The sequence below is a fragment of the Nicotiana tabacum genome, chromosome 22 (genome assembly GCF_000715075.1).
Source record: "Nicotiana tabacum cultivar K326 chromosome 22, ASM71507v2, whole genome shotgun sequence".
NCBI classification, from domain to species: domain Eukaryota; kingdom Viridiplantae; phylum Streptophyta; class Magnoliopsida; order Solanales; family Solanaceae; genus Nicotiana; species Nicotiana tabacum.
The window spans coordinates 78,065,995-78,084,753 of NC_134101.1; positions in this window are offsets into that span (position 1 = coordinate 78,065,995).

Consider the following 18,759-nt stretch of genomic DNA (forward strand, 5'->3'; position numbering starts at 1 on the left):
TTCTTAGAATCTTTGCAAGTCATTCACCTCTGAAAGGAAAGGCGTACAACGTCCAAATGATGGAATGCCTAGGAATTACTAATGTATTTCTTTATTATGTTACCTTTAAGACTTGGATCAATGTGGTAATATTTTGTCTCTTCTCTTAATTGACTGCTCATTTTATCTCATGCATCACCTTTTACATCATGTATAATAAACTTCTTCTATTTCTGCTGCAAACAATGAAGTTGTCAGCATTACTCTACATAGCTACCTGATGAAATTTCTAATTTCTTAACTATGTAATCTTAAGACATATATATACAAACAGAATTGTCATTCTTGCAGAAGCTTTCCCCTTATTCGTTACTACAAATATATTGCACTCCAAGTCACCATGCAGATTTAGAGTGTCACGACCCAAAATCCACTATAGGTCGTGATGGCGCCTAACGCCGCCTTCAGACAAGCCACCGGTGATTTACCAATTTAATTACTCATTTTAGTATTTTTAAATCATAATTTTATTTGATTGAACATTATAAAATAGAATTTACAGAGAAAAAAATGTTTACACAAACCACCATAATGAATATTCTGAAGGAAACCCCCAAAACTCGGTGTCACAAGTGCACGAGCATCAACTAGGAAATATAAAAAAAAAATACAACATCTGTTTGGAATACAAAATTAGACAGGAGAATATAAATAACTCTGATAGAGACTTTGCAGGCTATGGACCGTAACATAAAATACAACCCATTGTAAAGTCCCCGCAATAGCCGCGCCTCTATGCCCAAAAGACAACTAGACATATATGTACCTGTACAAAAAGTGTAGCAAGTGTAGCATGAGTACGTAAATCAATGCGTACCTAGTAAGTATCTAGCCTAACCCCATAGAAGTAGTGACGAGGGATCGACATCAACACTTACTAGTGGTCCAATAAGACAGATACAATAGAAATAAACATGTGTGAGTCATAGTAAATAAACAAAATAACAAGTATAATACGTAGTACAATCCTCCTCTTAGTAATGACTCAGACTATCAGCCAGTAGCTACCTCCTCGATCGAAGTATATATACAATGGACCTTACCAGATAGGTCATCACGGTTCAATCAGTAAAAGCTCACAGATATGCTGGCTTCTTGCCAATTATTACGCACGATTTCATAAGAGTATTTTATAGAAGTGCCGAGGCGTACGGCATGATCCATCATAATATTTTCGAACCATAGATACATCTATTTTATTTCCAAGGCGAACGGCCCTCTCCCATGAGAGTGTGGTATATAAATCTTGTCGTGGCATACGGCCCGATCCTATTAAAGTGCGCACTGCCAAGGGTTGAATGGCACGAACACTTAATCTGCGGCTTATCATGAAGCCATAAAATCTCTACAATTGCAAGTCTATCACTCTACGCAAGTCTAGTCTCAAGTCATAATGTAAAATAAAGGAATTTAATAGGCAAGAGACAACTCAAATAGTACAGTTATAGCATGGTGTGAACCTAAGTCTACCCGGACATAGCATGAATCTAGCTACACACGGACTCTCATCACCTTGTGCGTATGTAGCCCCCGTAATAAGTGACACATAACAAATACATCATCTAGGGGTAGTTTCCCCCTCACAGAGTTAGAAAGAGACTTACGTCGCTCCGAAGTTCCATAACCGGCTCCAAAGCGTCTCTAACACCTCAAACGGATGTCCGTCGATCCAAAACTATTCAAACAAATGTGCAAACCAATCAAAATATATTCTAATACCCATAATTAATCATTTTAAACAATTCCCAACTCCGCTCGAAAAGTCGATAAAATCAACCCTCGGGCCTACGTGCCCGGAACTTTTCGAAGGTAAACTTTACCCATAACATTACTAACTCAAATATATAACCTATTCTTAATTCCATTTCCAAAATCATGGTCAAAATCCAAAATTATCAAATTCTAGGTTTTTTACCAAAATCCCACAACTTTCCTAAAATTTCCTCCTTAAATCCGAATATAAACCGTACATTTAGCTCACAACAAGTGGGAAATTACTTACCTTATTTTACATGATGAAAACTCCTCAAAATCGCCCCAAGAACCGAGCTCCAAAATTATCACGACCCAAAATCTCACCTGCCGTGATGGCGCCTATCTCAATACTAGGCAAGCCGACAATCTCAATAAACTACCATATCTTTTAAGTTTGAAACATAATATTTAAATTTAGTGGAAGAAATCTCACAAATACAGATATAAACACTCCCAAAACCCGATGTCACTGAGTATATGAGCATCTAGTATGAATACAAAGTCTGACTGATAAAACACTGTCTGAAAGTATAGAACAGTACAATAACTGAAGGAAAGAGAGACAAGGTCAGCGGACGCCAAGCAGCTACCTTGATACTGGTAACACATTGAGGTCTAACAGTCGCCGTATCCGGAAGCACCTGGATCTGCACACGAGGTGCAGAGTGTAGTATGAGTACAACCAACTCAATAAGTAACAAGACTAACCTTTGGGCTGAAAGTAGTGACGAGCTCAGCAGGTACAGTCCAATATAGAAATAACAATACAGAAATGTAGGCATGCTTTCAAGTTCAACAGTTACTTTTAGTACAAATAAAATAGATTAATTCTGAACAATATGAGGAATATGACATCTCTGTATCTACATGCCAATGTACACACTGTATGTGATGCACCTTAGTGAAAACTCTGTGTACTCATAATCTAAAATACTTAATCACCCAGTACTATATATGGCCAATCCAGCCCAGGGAAGATTCATCCCAAATATATATGTATATACATCAACTGACAGTCAGTCACTCGGTATTATATAGGGCCAATCTATCCTAGGGGAAGATCCATCCCCGAATATCAATGATTCGGACAAGATCAATGTCCAGAAAAAATCCATCCCTCAATATAGATGCTTCAGGCCTGATCCATGCCCAGGGAAGATACATCCCTCAATATATATCTATGGAACGATCCATGCCCAAGGAAGATCCATCCCAGATATATATACCAGCTACGCTCACTATGGGGGTGCAAACTCCGAAGGGCTCCTTCAGCCCAATCGCTATAATAGCCAGATCCAGGCATAAATAAATAAACATAACTATCACTCAGAACCTCCAGTCTCTCGGGCTCTCAATAACATGAAGAATCAAATCGACATGATGATATGAAGGATCAATGAATGACAACAGAAACTGAGATATGATATGCAAGTGATAGATGTTACTGAGTACAAAAATTGTAATTTAAACAATAATTCAACAACAATACGACCCATGTGGGTCCCAAAATATATCGGTGTGTAGCCTAAACATGATCTTTAATATGAGTCTCAACTAAATTTATCTAACATGTGGAGGATATGCGGGTAATGTCATTTATTTAATTATGCATCTCCACGAAAATCAATTTAAGTCACAATTTCCATGATGCACGCCCACACGCCCGTCACCTAGCATGTGCATCATCTCCAAATAATTCATATAACACGAAATTTAGGGATTTATACCCTCAGAACCAAGTTTAGAAGTGTTACTTACCTCAAAACCGCGTAATGCATTACTCCGCTATGCCCTTGCCTCTTGAATTGGTCCCCAAATGTCCTGAATCCAGATGTTTTTCCTTAAAAATCTCTCAAAAATCGCCTCTCCCCAAGCTCCAATTTGTTTTAAAAAATAAAAAATGGGACGAAGCCCCCGTTTTATATTTTAAAGTTTCTGTCCAGACGTTGCCCTTGATTTCCTGACCTCGATTTCCTAACCTCGATTTCCAGCCTCGATTTCCCAACCTTGATTTCCTGACCTCAATTTCCTAGCCTCGATTTCCTGGCCTCGATTTCCTACCTCAATTTCCTGACCTCAATTTCCAGCCTCGATTTCCAGCAGAAAAATTCCAGCAGCTGTTTAAGTCAAAATATTTATCCGTTAACCATCCGAAACTCACCCGAGGCCCTCGGGACCTCAACCAAATACACCAACAAGTACTAAAATATCATACAAACTTAGTTGAAACCTCAAATCCAATAAAACAACGCTAAAACCACGAATCATACCCCAATTCAAGCTTAAGAAACTTAAGAATTTCCAACTTCTACATTCAATGCCAAAACCTATCAAATCAATTCCGATTAACCTCAAATTTTTCACACAAGTCATAAATGACATAATGGATCTATGAAAATTTTCAGGACTAGATTCCGACCCCGATATCAAAAAGTCAACTCCCCCGGTCAAACTTTACAAAAATTTAACTTTCGCCATTACAAGCCAAATTCCACTACGGGCTTCCAAAATAATTTCGGACACACTCCTTAGTCCAAAATTACCATATGGAGCTATTGGAATCATCAAAACTCTATTCCGGATTCGTTTACACATAAGTTGACATCCAGTCACTATTTCAACTTAAACTTTAAATCTTAGAAATAAGTGTTCCAATTCATCCTAAAACCCTATCGGACCCAAACTAATCACCCCGGCAAGTCACATAACAACTGTGAAGCATAAATTGAGCAGTAAATAGGGAAATGGGACTAAAACTTTCAAAATAACTGGGCGGGTCATTACATCCTCCCCCTCTTAAACAAATATTCGTCCTCGAACTGATTTAGAATTATACCTGGAGTTTTGAAAAGATGAGGATAACAGCTACGCATATCATGCTCGGTCTCCCAATTCGCCTCCTCAACCGGATGACCCCTCCAATGTACTTTTACCGAAGCAATGCTCTTCGGTCTTAGCTTTCTAACCTGTCTGTTCAAAATGGCCACTGGCTCCTCAACATAAGATAGATCCTTATCCAACTGAACTGAGCTGAAGTCTAACACATGAGATGGATTGCCGTGATAATTTCGGAGCATGGAAACATGGAACACTGGATGAACTGCAGAGAGATTAGGTGGTAGTGCAAGTCTATAAGCCACCTCTCCAATTCTTTCAAGAATCTCAAAAAGCCCATTATACCTAGGGCTCAACTTGCCCTTCTTCCCAAATCTCTTATCACCCTTTATGGGCGAAACCCGGAGCAAGACCCGCTCACCATTCATGGATGCAACATCACGAACCTTCCGATCCGCATAAATTTTCTGTCTAGATTGGGCTGTATGAAGTCGATCTTGAATCAATTTGACCTTTTCCAAAGCATCCTGAACCAGGTCTATTCCCAATAGTCTAGCCTCGCCCGGTTCGAACCAACCCACTGGAAATCGGCACTGCCTCCCATATAAGGCCTCATACGGAGCCATCTGAATGCTCGACTGGTAGCTGCTGTTGTAAGAAAACTCCGTGAGTAGCAAGAACTGATCCCAAGCACCTCCAAAATCCATCACACACGCTTGAAGCATATCCTCCAATATCTGGATAGTGCACTCGGACTGTCCGTCCGTTTGAGGGTGAAATATTGCACTCAACTCCACACGAGTAGCCAACTCTCGTTGTACGGCTCTCCAGAACCATGATGTAAACTGCCTACCCCGGTCAGAGATGATAGATACCGGTACGCCATGAAGCTTGACAATTTCGCGAATGTAAACCTGAGCCAGCAACTCCGAAGAGTAAGTAGTAACCACATGAATGAAATGGGCTTACTTGGTCAATCGATCTACAATCACCCAAATAGCATCAAACTTTCTCAAAGTTTGTGGGAGCCCAACTATGAAGTCCATGGTAATACGCTCCCACTTCCACTCCAGAATTTCAAGTCTCTAAAGCAATCCGCCTAGTCTCTGATGCTCGTACTTCATTGGTTGACAATTTAAACACCAAGCTACAAACTCAACTATATCTTTCCTCATTCGCCTCCACCAATAGTGCTGCCTCAAATCCTGATACATCTTTGCAGCACCTGGATGAATGGAGTACCGCAAACTATGAGCCTTCTGGATAATCAACTCACACAAACCATCTACATTAGACACACATAGCCTACCCTGCATCCGTAATACACCGTCATCTCCAATAAGGACTTCCTTGGTATCACCGTGCTGAACCGTGTCCTTAAGGGCAAGCAGATGAGGGTCATCATACTGACGTTTCGTGATGCGATCACTGAGAAACCACACAAGCCAAAACTCAGCTCGGCTCAGAAATATCCAATCTGACAAACTGGTTGGCCAAGGCCTGAACATCCAAGGCTAAAGGCCTCTCTGCTACCGGTAAGTATGCTAAGCTGCCCAAACTCTCCGCCTTACGACTCAAGGCATCGCCCACCATATTGGCCTTTTCGGGATGATAGAGAATAGTGATATCATAATCCTTAAGCAACTTCAACCACCTTCGTTGTTGCAAATTAAGATACTTTTGTTTAAACAAATGTTGTAGACTCCGGTGATCGGTATAAACCTCACAATAGACACCGTACAAATAATGTCGCCAAATCATCAAGGCATGAACAATAACTGCTAAATTAAGGTCGTGGACCGGATAATTCTTCTCATGTAACTTTAACTGTCTAGACGCATAGGCAATCACCCTACCTGCTTGCATCAGCACTGCGCCAAGACCAATACGCGACTGTCACGACCCGAAATTCCCACCTTCGGACCGTGATGGCGTCTAACATTTCACTTGCTAGGCAAGCCAACATTAGAATAATATTAACCAATTTTTAAATAATTTTTAAATTATTAATAATTAAAGAAACAAATGCGGAAGCAAAGTTTGAAATATAGTGAATAATCCATAAAAACAACGGTGTCTAAATACCATCCCAGAATTGGTGTCACAAGTGCACGAGCTTCTAGAATAAATACACATAAAGGTCTGAATAAAAATAAAGCTTTCTGGAAATAACACACACAGCTAAAGTAAAATAGACGGAGACTTCAGAACTGCGGACGCCATGCAGTTATACCTCAAGTCTCCTCTGGTAGCTGAAATCCGAGTAAGTCTATGGTGCGCCACTGGGACCAACTCCAAAATTTGCACAAGAAGTGCAGAGTGTAGTATCAGTACAACCGAACCCATGTACTAGTAAGTGCTGAGCCTAACTTCGACGAAGTAGTGACGAGGCTAAGGCGGGTCACTTACTTTACCTGTACGCAATATTAGTAACAACAACAATAATAGAAATAAATCAGGTAACTCATTTATAATAATTGAAGCCAACTCAGCAGTCATAACCAATTATCAATTCCATCAATTCTGTTGCAGCGTGCAACCTGCTCTCACAATATATTCACATTCAGTTCTGTTGCAGCGTGCAACCCGCTCTCATAATATATTCACATTCAGTTCTGTTGCAGTGTGCAACCTGCTCTCACAATATATTCACATTCAGTTTTGTTGCGGCGTGCAACCCGCTCCTCCAATATATTCATTTTAATCAAGTCCGTTACGGCGTACAACCCGATCCCCCAATATATATGAATATGTATGTCGACTTTTAAATAAGTTTGTTGCGGCGTGCAACCCGATCCTCCAATATGGACTTTTAATAAGTCTGTTGCGGCGTGCAACCCGATCCTCCAATATGGACTTTTTAATAAGTCTGCTGTGGCGTGCAACCCGATCCTCCAATATATTCATTTCAATCAATTCTTATAGAAGAAATTTCCCAGATAAATGTAACAATTAATATGAAATTATAAGACAACAAGCATATAATAATTATGATTTAATCATGAAATAGACAATGTCAAATAGCAAATTATTATAGAAATCAGGGCGAAAATAGGCAGTTTAATATTTATTATGCTAAATATCAAATAACAATTAAGACACATAATTCAAGTAGCATGTAACAATTAATGCAGGAATTCAAGAGTTAATATTTGACAAAGAATAGGAGAGAAATAATTATTATAATAATTAATTTACGATTTAAAATAATTTATGATTTTTTAAGTAAGCAGGCAAACAATTAATTTCACGACGTATAGACACTCGTCATCCCGCCTATACGTCGTTCACATGCTTTTTACATAACAAATAATTTAAGAGTTCTATTCCCTCAAGTCAAGGTTAACCACGACACTTACCTCGCTTTGTAAATTCCAATCAATTACTCGACCACAACTTTTCCTTTTAAATTTATCTCTAAAAGCTTCAAATCTATTCACAAACAATTCTATATACTTAATACTAATCATAGGAATTAATTCCATATGAATTTATAAATTTTCCGGATAAAAATCTGAAATTCATTAAAATATTCGATAATGGGACCCACGTCTCAAATCCCGAAAAAATTCACGAAATCTGAATGCCCGTTCCGATACGAGTTCAACCATATAAAAATTGTCCAATTCCGATATCAAATGGACCTTCAAATCTTAACTTTTCATTTTTGAAAGATTTTATAAAAATCTGATTTTTCTTCCATAAATTCACGGATCCATGATATAAACGAGTATGGAATCATGAAATATAATCAATATAGGATAAGGAACACTTACCCCAATGTTTTTCTGTAAAAATCGCCCAAAAATTGCCTTACTTGCGAACGCGAAGCATAAAACGTGCCAGCCACAATTTTCTCTTCGCGAACGCGAGAGTACCTTCACGAACGCGAAGAAGAACACACCAGAAGCCTGAAGTCTGCAGAAAATCAGATTTCCTAAGTCCGAAATCATCCCGTAGCCCATCCGAAACTCACCCGAGCCCTTGGGGCTCCAAACCAAACATGCACCCATGTCCTAAAATATCATACGAACTTGCTCACACGATCAAATTGCCAAACTAACACCTAGAACTACAAATCGGACACCAAATCAAAGAAAATTTTCAAGAAAACTTTAAAACCTTTATTTTTACAACCGGACGTCCGAATCACGTCAAATCAACTCTGTTTCTCACCAAATTCGGCAGACAAGTCACAAATATTATAGTGGACATATGCCAGGATCCGGAACCAAAATACGGACCCGAGGTCAATAAATCCAACATCAAAAATTTCTTAAAAATTATTAAGCTTTCAAGCTTTTAATTTTTTATCAAAATTTCATATCTCGGACTAGGGACCTCGGAATTCGATTTCGGGCATACGCCCAGGTCCCAAATCACGATACGGACCTACCGAAATTGTCAAAATACTGATTCGGGTCTGTATGATCAAAATGTTGACCAAAATCAACTTAGTTGAGTTTTAAAGCTCTATTTCCCATTTTAATCCATTTTTCACATAAAAACTTTTCGGAAAATTGTGCGAACAACGCACGCAAGTCGAGGAATGATAAATGGTACTTTTTGAGGTCTTAGAATATAGAATTACTTATTAAATTTAAAGATGACATTTTGGGTCATCACAACGATGCATCACAATACACAGTATAAGACCCTGAACTTGTAGGCAACACCAATACTGGGGTTGTAGTCAAAGTTGTCTCGAGCTTCTAAAAGATCTCTTCACCCTCATCCGACCACCTGAACAGAGCACCTTTCTGGGTTAATTTCGTCATAGGTTCCGTAATAGACGAGAAGCCCTCCCCTAAGCGAATTAATAACCAGCCAAGCCTAGAAAACTCCGAATCTCGGTAGCTGAAGATGGCCTGGGCCAACTCTGAACTGCCTCTATCTTCTTAGGATCCACTTTAATTCCTTCACTGGATACTATGTGTCCCAAGAATGCCACTGAACTAAGCCAGAACTCACACTTAGAAAATTTGGCATAAAGTCTCTCCTCTCTCAGCCTCTGTAATACAATACCCAAGAGTTGTACATGCTCCTTCTGGCTACCTGAGTACATCAGGATATCATCAATAAATATTATGACAAATGAATCAAGATATGGCTGGAATACACTATTCATCAAGTGCATAAATGTTGTTGGGGCATTGGTCAGCCCAAACGACATCACGAGAAATTCATAGTGGCCATAACGAGTCCTAAATGCCATCTTTAAAATATCCAAATCCCGAATTTTCAACTGGTAATACCCAGATCTCAAATCAATTTTGGAGAATGCCCTTGCTCCCTGGAGCTGGTCAAATAAGTCATCAATAAGCGGCAAAGGATATTTATTCTTGCTTGTAACCTTGTTCAGTTGCTTGTAATCAATGCACATCCGCATAGTACCATCTTTCTTTTTCACAAACAAAATTGGTGAACCCCAAGGGGACATACTAGGCCTAATAAACCCCTTATCAAGGAGTTCCTGAAGTTGCTCTTTCAACTCTTTCAACTCAGATAGTGTCATACGATACGGATGAATAGAAATGGGCTAAGTGCCCGGCACCAAGTCAATACCAAAATCAATATCCCTGCAGGGTGGCATACCCGGCAGGTCTGCAGGAAATACATTCGGAAAGTCTCGCATTACCGGTACTGAATCATTAGGAGGATTATCTGGATCAACATCTCTCACAAAGGCCAAATATGACAAACACCCCTTCCCAAACATACGTTGGGCCTTCAAACAAGAAATTACCCTGCTGGGAACATAATCTAGAGAACCTCTCCATTCGACCTTCGGCAACCCCGACATCACCAATGTCACGCTTTTTGCGTGACAGTCCAGGATAGCATGACATGGAGACAACCAATCCATACTCAGGATTACATCAAAATCAATCATACTGAGCAATAAGAGATCAACTCTAGTCTCGAGTCCCCCAATAGTTACCACACACGACCGATATACACGGTCCACAATAATAGTATCGCCCACCGGCATAGATACACGAACAGGTAAAACTAAGGACTCACAGGGCATATCCAGTTAATGAGTAAAATACGATGATACATACGGATAAGTGGAACCAGGGTCAAATAATATAGAAGCATCCTTGTGGCACACTGAGATAATACCTGTGATTACTGCATCCGAAGCAACAACATCTTGTCTGGCAGAAAAAGCATAGAATCGGGCATGACCGTCACCTGATTGGCCTCCCCTCTTGGGCAACCTCTAGCTGACGGAGCCTCATCCCGAGCTGGCTGGGCAGGTGGTGGAGCTACTGGTGCAGAAGTCATAACATGACTCCTCTGCTGAACTGGACCTCGCATAAGGCAGGGAAAATATCTCTTTATGTAGCCCAAGTCTCCACACTCAAATCAACCCCTCTATGAAAAGGCTGGTAAGTTCTGAGGTGGACCTCGAGAACCAGAATAACTACTAGAAGAACCTGGTACAGATGATTCCTGAACTAAAGAAGCACGGGGCGTACTCTGGGCTGGAAGTGCACTGAGAGATGACTGACCCTGATGAGAACTGTATGAACCATGGCTGGATGATGTACCACGGTGAACTAGACGACTCGTCTGAGCGTGTCTGTAAGGACGACCCCTGCTGAGGTAGGACTGCCCTCCAGAAGGTACCCCACCAGAACCGTCCGAACCTCAAGGCCTCTTGGCCTCCCTCTCACCACGCTCCTGGCTACGGACCACCTCTATCTGTCGGGCAATGTCAACCACCTCGTCAAAAGTGGCACCAGATACCCTCTCCCTAGTCATAAGTAACCGCAGTTGATATGTGAGGCCATCAATGAACCTCCTAATCCTCTCCCTAAACCTTATAGGAGTCTAAGTACACGCTAGTTTCCTACTTTGATTTTGCTAATATTTATTTTATAATAAGGTATTATATATTTTAAATAAGGAAAAAAGATAATATAGACAATTTAGGTGATTTTGAAGTCCTAAATATTAGAAAAATAGTTAAATGACTATATTGTCTAGTGTGTACTTTATTTTTACAGGGTAAAAAAGGTGAACTATATTTCGCTAAGGGCTTTCGTGCTTTTAATATAATATAGATGGATAGATATAAAAAAAATATAATATAGTACGAGATATCGATGTGCATAAAATTATAAAAAAAATATAAGCCATTGAAAATAAAATTTAAAAAAATATAAGCTCTTGAAAATAACAAATATTGATCCTATTTAGTCAAAAAGTAGTGAATGGTCTAGCTAAGCATGAAAACAACCAAGATAATCTTGAAATATCAGTGTTCTATCATGTATCACCTTTTTTCTTTTAATTTCCTATCAAAATGATCGCCTAGGTACTTATTATAGACATGCTGTTATTTTGTGGCTTGGAATATTTTCTTGTATTTTTAGGAAACCCATAATCCCTATAGGTTTAGGGAAACTCATTGTCCTAATAGATTTGGGAAAGGAAAACCTATAGTCTTTGTCAAATTGAAAAACCTTTCTTTTATAGGTTTGAGACTATTTGGGATCTATATATAGGGGTTGTAGTTGGGAATTCTATAGATTGTATTGTGGAAAACTCTCTTTGCTTCTGCCCCGAGGATTAGGCTTAGCCGAACCTCGTTAAATCCTTGTATTGATTTTTCTTCTCTATTTGCTTTGTGTGTGATTGTGTGCTAGTTAACCCACAATCTTTCGCAACACATGCCAACTACAAAAAAGAAGAAACAAAATTAGTGATGGACTAGTTATGTGGCTAATTAATAAAAATTCATCGCTAATAATATTGAGTGACGGAATTAGCGACAGATTATAAAAATATCTTATCAGTTACAAGATGAATTTTGTAACTAATTTCTATTTTGTAAAGTCAAATTATGTAATGCATTTTCTTAGTAATAATATTAGTTTTTTTTTTTACCAAAAAATAAAAGTCCTTTTCCAATTATTTAACGGGAATATAAATTACGGTAATTTAAGTACTTCAAATAAATTAATTATGGTAATTAATTTTTTATAACAAATTAATTGTTTCTAATTTTTTCAACAATAGTTACTATTTTTTTAAAAACTCTTTGATTTAGTATATTAGGAAAGTTTTTTGATTTTACAATTTTATCCAATGTAAAAAATATTTTTAAATGGTAAAAAAGGTGAACAATATTTCGTTAAAGGCCTTCGTGTTTTTAATATAGTATAGAATAGATAAATATAAAAAATATAATATAGTATAAATTTAAATATAAATATAAATATAAATATAAATATAGATATAGATAAATAACTTCCCATTTATGTAACCCTACTAGCAATTAGACGCTAATGATTAACTCCAATAATTTCTTCAACCAGCGATGAGCACGAATTGTAGTTTCATGATCACCAGCCTGATCTCTGCAATATATATATAGCCGACCAACTCTCCTCTTCTCAATACGACAATACCTCTTTCATCCATCCTTTTCACGCCTGACTTTGTAGTGCTCGCCATTAATAGAGTAATACGAGCGAAAGATACCTGCAGGATCGACTTTCCTCTACACAAAACATTCTGCTACAAGAAATACATTTTTTTTACTGTTTGGTTTCTTTTTGGGTCTAGCTAGATATAAGAAGAACTAGTGTTAAGGGACATCAAGAGTTATTAGTGACCTTTTGCCTATCCCTATTGGAAGTAGTTTTTTGAATTTGTACATAAGCTCTAATTAATCCACTAGCAGACTGTCACGACCCAAAATCCAATTGGTCGTGATGACATCTAACTCAACCTGCTAGGTAAGTCAGTTATCAACTATCCAAATTCTAATGAAATTTAACAAGACAATTAAGTAAAAGAAAATATCTAAATCTTATGCATTCCCCAAGGACTGATAGTACAAATCATGAGTTTCTAAGAATAGAGTTTACAAAGCTGGTATGAAGTAAATACATCATCTGTTTGAAAAGTATATAACAGAGTTTTATGAATCTAAGGCTACCATGAACAAAAGGCAGCTACAACCGGAATGCAGGTACATCTTCAGATCCAACTCCCAACGAACACAGCAACATCAGCAGCCAACATCTACATGTAAGGTGCAGAAGTGTAGTATGAGTACAACCGACCCCATGTACTCAATAAGTAACAAACTTAACCTTAGGTTGAAAGTAGTTACGAGCTTGTACCAAGGTCGGGTCCAACACCAATAGCCAACAATAATTTATAACAACATAAAGCAAGTAAAAAAAGAAGTAACTCAGAGACAAAATGCTCAGCTTAATCATGATTTCTGAAAATAGTTCTTTCCCTTTCAAGTACGTCAGTGAAAACCCAAATCGTTTACCGAAGTTGCCAAAAATATGAATAAGTTTGAAAACAGTAATTCTCCGAAAAATCCTTTCAATAATAATTAAGATGTCTCATTTTATTTCCAAATAGCCAGTGTAAAACAAATGCATCACTATACCAATAAGTCAACATGTGTGAGAAATCATGAATGACGTGATACCGTACAACATGAGGAAAATACATCTTTATGCATGCATGCCATGTGTGTATGTCAATGCAATGTATCTCAGAGATGAACTCATGTACTCACACTCTCAGAGTACTCAATCTCACTTCCTCACACATTCCACTCATCATGCTCAATCACTTGGTACTGTATATGGCCTATCCGGCCCAGGGAAGATTCATCCCCGAATATACACATCAACTGATTATTAGTCACTCAGTACCGAGTAGGGCCAATCCAGCCCGTGGAGAAGATCCATCTCCAGGTATATAATGCTTCGGACAAGATCCATGTCCAGGGAAGATCCATCCCTTAATAATATCAACCGCGCTCACGGGGTGTGTGTGCAGACTCCGGAGAGGCTCCTTCAGCCCAAGCGCTATAAACCGCACGGACAACTCTATAATAAGCCAATCATGCCTGCTGCGTCGTGCAACCCGATCCCATAATAATAAAGTATATAAAGTCAATTTGGCCTGCTACAGCATGCAACCCGATCCCATAAATATTCTCACAATCAGGCCCTCAGCCTCACTCAGTCATCAGTCTTTCCAGTCTCTCGCGCTCACAATGTCAGGAAATTAGCCCAAAAATGATGATATGATATGTTAATATGTAGCAACAGAGACTGAGATATGATATGAAATTAATGAACATGACTGAGTATGAAATTACAATGTAAGCAAATAATTCAACAAAAGTAACGACCTCAATGGGTCCCAACAGAATAAACATGTAGCCTAGACATGGTTTCTAACATGAATCATAGCTCAATAACTCTAATACGTAGAGATTTCATGATTTCGGATAAGTTCAGGTAATCACACAGTACCATAGGAATAACGGAGTCACAGTTCACACGGTGCACGCCCACATGCCCGTCACCTAGCATGTGTGTCACCCCAACACCAAACACATAACAGTTATAGTCAGGGTTCAAACCCTTAGCTCCAAGATTAGAAGAGTTACTTACCTCGAACAAGACGAATCCAATTCCGAGCAAGATCAAAAATGCTCCTGAAATTCCATTTTGTGTGTATCAACTCCTGAACGGCTCGAATCTAGTCACAATAAATTTGATTCATTCCACACAATTATAGGAACTAATTCCATATCAAAATACTAATGTTTTCCCACGAAATCCGAAATTATACTCCAAAAGTCGCCTGTGGGGTCGATATCTCGAAATCCGACGAAACTTACAAAATCTGGCACCCCATCCAATTACAAGTTCAACCATACTTATTTCACTCAGTTCTGACTCCGAATCGATGTTCAAATCTCGACAATATATTTTATGAAATTGTAGAAAGTTCCTCCAATTTCTCTTAAAAATCAATAATCTTATGCCAAAAACGAAGATTAATTCATGAAATATAATCACAAGGGAGTCAAGAACACTTACCCGAAGTTGTGTGGAAACATTCCTCTCTAAAATCTCCCAAACCGAGCTCCAAAATCCGAAAATAGGTGAAAATAACGAACCCTTGAACTTAAAGGGTTCTGTCCAGTCATTACGCATATGCGGACATGAGGCTGCATCTGCGACCCTCGCTTTTGCGGAAAAAGGCACGCATTTACGAGCCAGGCAGCTTCTGCGATGGCCATGGTCGCATCTGCGAAGCTTGCTTCTGCGCACGTGAACCGCATCTGTGGTTGCGCAGGTGCGTCCAAGCACCCGCATCTACGGTCCTCATGCCCAACTCCCTTCATGCTTCTGCAATTTCTCTGTCGCTTCTGCGACCATCGCACCTGCGCAAATTCAACCGTAGGTGCGGTCACACCAGAACCAGCAATAATAACATGAAGAAAATCGATCTGAAACTCACCCGAGCCACTCGGGACCCCGTCCAAATATACCGAAAAGTCCCATAACATAACACGGACCTACTCGAAGCCTCAAATCACATCAAACAACCTCAAAACGACGAATCGCACCTCAAATCAAAATCTATGAACTTTAAACTTTCAAATTCTATATCTTGTGCCGAAACACATCAAATCAATTCAGAATGACTTCAAATTTTGCACACAAGTCATAAATGACATAACAGAGCTATTCAAATTTCCAGAATTAGATTCCGATCCCGATATCAAAAAGTCAACTCTCCGGTCAAACTTTTCCAAAAATTTATTTTTTGCCATTTTAAGCCTAATTCCACTACGGACCTCCAAATAATTTTTCCGATACGCTACTAAGTCCAAAATTACCTTACGGAGCTGTTGGATTTATCAGAATTAAAATTTGAGGTACTTTACACATAATTCAACATCCGGTCAACTTTTTCAACTTAAATTTTTAATTATGAGACTAAGTATCTCATTTCACTCCGAAATCCTTCCGGACCCGAACCAATTATCCCGACAAGTCATACAACAACTGTAAAGCATAAATTGAGCAGTAAATGGGGGAATGGAGCTGTAATACTCAAAATGACCGGCCGTGTACATTCTCCCCCGCTTAAACATACGTTCGTCCTCGAACGTGCTAAGAGTTGTTTCCAAGCCATAAAATCACTATTCCATATTACCACATACGTACCCGGGGGTGATCCCATGTCACCCTATTCTATATAGGCCTGACAGTACAATACAACTATAAATCATTAATTTAACCTTAGTCCAAAAACCTTGAAATTCAATTGCCAACATTCAGTATTTCTTACAAGCCCCGAATCTCACAGTACTGTATAAGTCTAAACAAGCTGCATCGAGCCATAACCATAACCACGGATATAATCACCTAACATATTACACAACTCGCATGCTCGTAGCACCATTCCTGATCATAGTAACTACTCCAAAACCAACCAAGTACTAGTATTAAATCCCATATCGAACCAAACCTCATCCCAAGACCTTCGTGCACTGCTGATAATGAAAGAAACGCGTAGAAATCTCATGACCCCTTATCAGATCAACAAGTCATGGAGCTCTCTCGCCCCAACCAGAACTATAATCACTTTCTAAGCTGAATTTCAATATTATCCTCCCGAATATATCGTAATCGAACCTGATAGTACCCATTCTAGGTCCAATGACCTTATATTATTAAACATAACTATCCCATAGACACGCCACATCAATATAACTCAGGCCACAACTGCGCAATCGTGCGCCAATATGCAATAATTCAAATGTACTCAATCATAGAAAATGACTCAAATGAGAATACTGCCCCGTAAGCTAACAAGTACCGCCACAACGAAATGCTGAAAAAATTCATCACACACCATAGAACCATCACACGAATCTAACAACGGTAACCAACCCTTCTAGAGCTCACATTAACATCAACCGCACGGCATGATCACCGGCCTCCAGTCCCAGCATATCATACAGAAGCAATTAAACAAGTACACATGTATATGATAATGAAATAAGATTCTCATACTTTTGGGCTGGTATAAATAACATGTCATAGTGTAGGCATGTGCAAAGTCTGCTATCACAACTCAAATCGGCAAGTTACCATAGAAATAGTAACTACCAAGTTTTCTTAGGGAATTAGCCTATTCATAACCTCAAGTATAGCCCAGATAGTTCTTTACAAAGGTACGAATACGAGACATGTTATAACTTTATACTTAACAGTCAACTCTAGGCATATCATAGCCTAAGCATTCTTTCGAGTATGAATACTTGCCCCGATGCCCGCACATGGGCTCAAACCTCACCTATATACACACTCATTGCGCATAGCTATCACAATTAATTAGCGCAACTAGTACCTCAACTGAGTTTAAATAAAATACTCACCTCAAACAAGTCGCAACCCTGAAACAATATGCTTCCAAGAACTCCCAATTTCCAAATTTATTAGACACATGAATCATCATAACTGATCCCAATTCTAGCATTCGAATGACTAACACATCTTTCATGCACGATCATCCTACGAGGAATACTTCTCCCATTCTTTCGTGCCACATAGCAAAAGTTTGAATATCAGCAGTCTATCAACCATGTGAGTATCATAATACTAATTAAACATCTGTAAGTCAAAACATAATGCGCCTTCTGAAATACGCAACCTTCTCATGCAATTACCGAGCAATTATAACATTCGTCTAAATAACTGAAACTGACCATTCTGCCCAAACTTCGTGACCTTCCCTTCAAGACTTAACTGCCATCTTGTACATGTAAATCTCAGTCTCACTCCATGCGCCGCCTCTATTAGGCCATTACATGAAAATACAAGAACCTCATTAACACTCTGAGTCACCAGCAAATTACATACCCGGTCAGTTAGAATCCTTCCTCTTGCTTCCTTCCGGGAGGAAATCAAAATACACAACATGTTCCCCACACCGGTAGAAAATATTTGGTTCTAAACCATGGTAGAAATCATCAAGAACACTTTGAAACCCGTTTGCACATAACCAAGCTAACATAACTGAATTTCTCTAACTCGACCAAGCCACACAGGTCACCAAACCCAAGAATATTATCGCCAAAACATCTGTAGAACCTCACTACATCATAATTACCCAAAAGAATCGAGCATACCATTACCATACTGGTCTAACCTACTACCCAGTTGTCCTATTTTCTCCGAGTTTCTTCTGAATTACCCTCAAGTTGATACTTCTCCTTGGTTAGAACACTATGATCCTTACCCAAAGCTCACTATAAGACACCCTAACATAAAACCA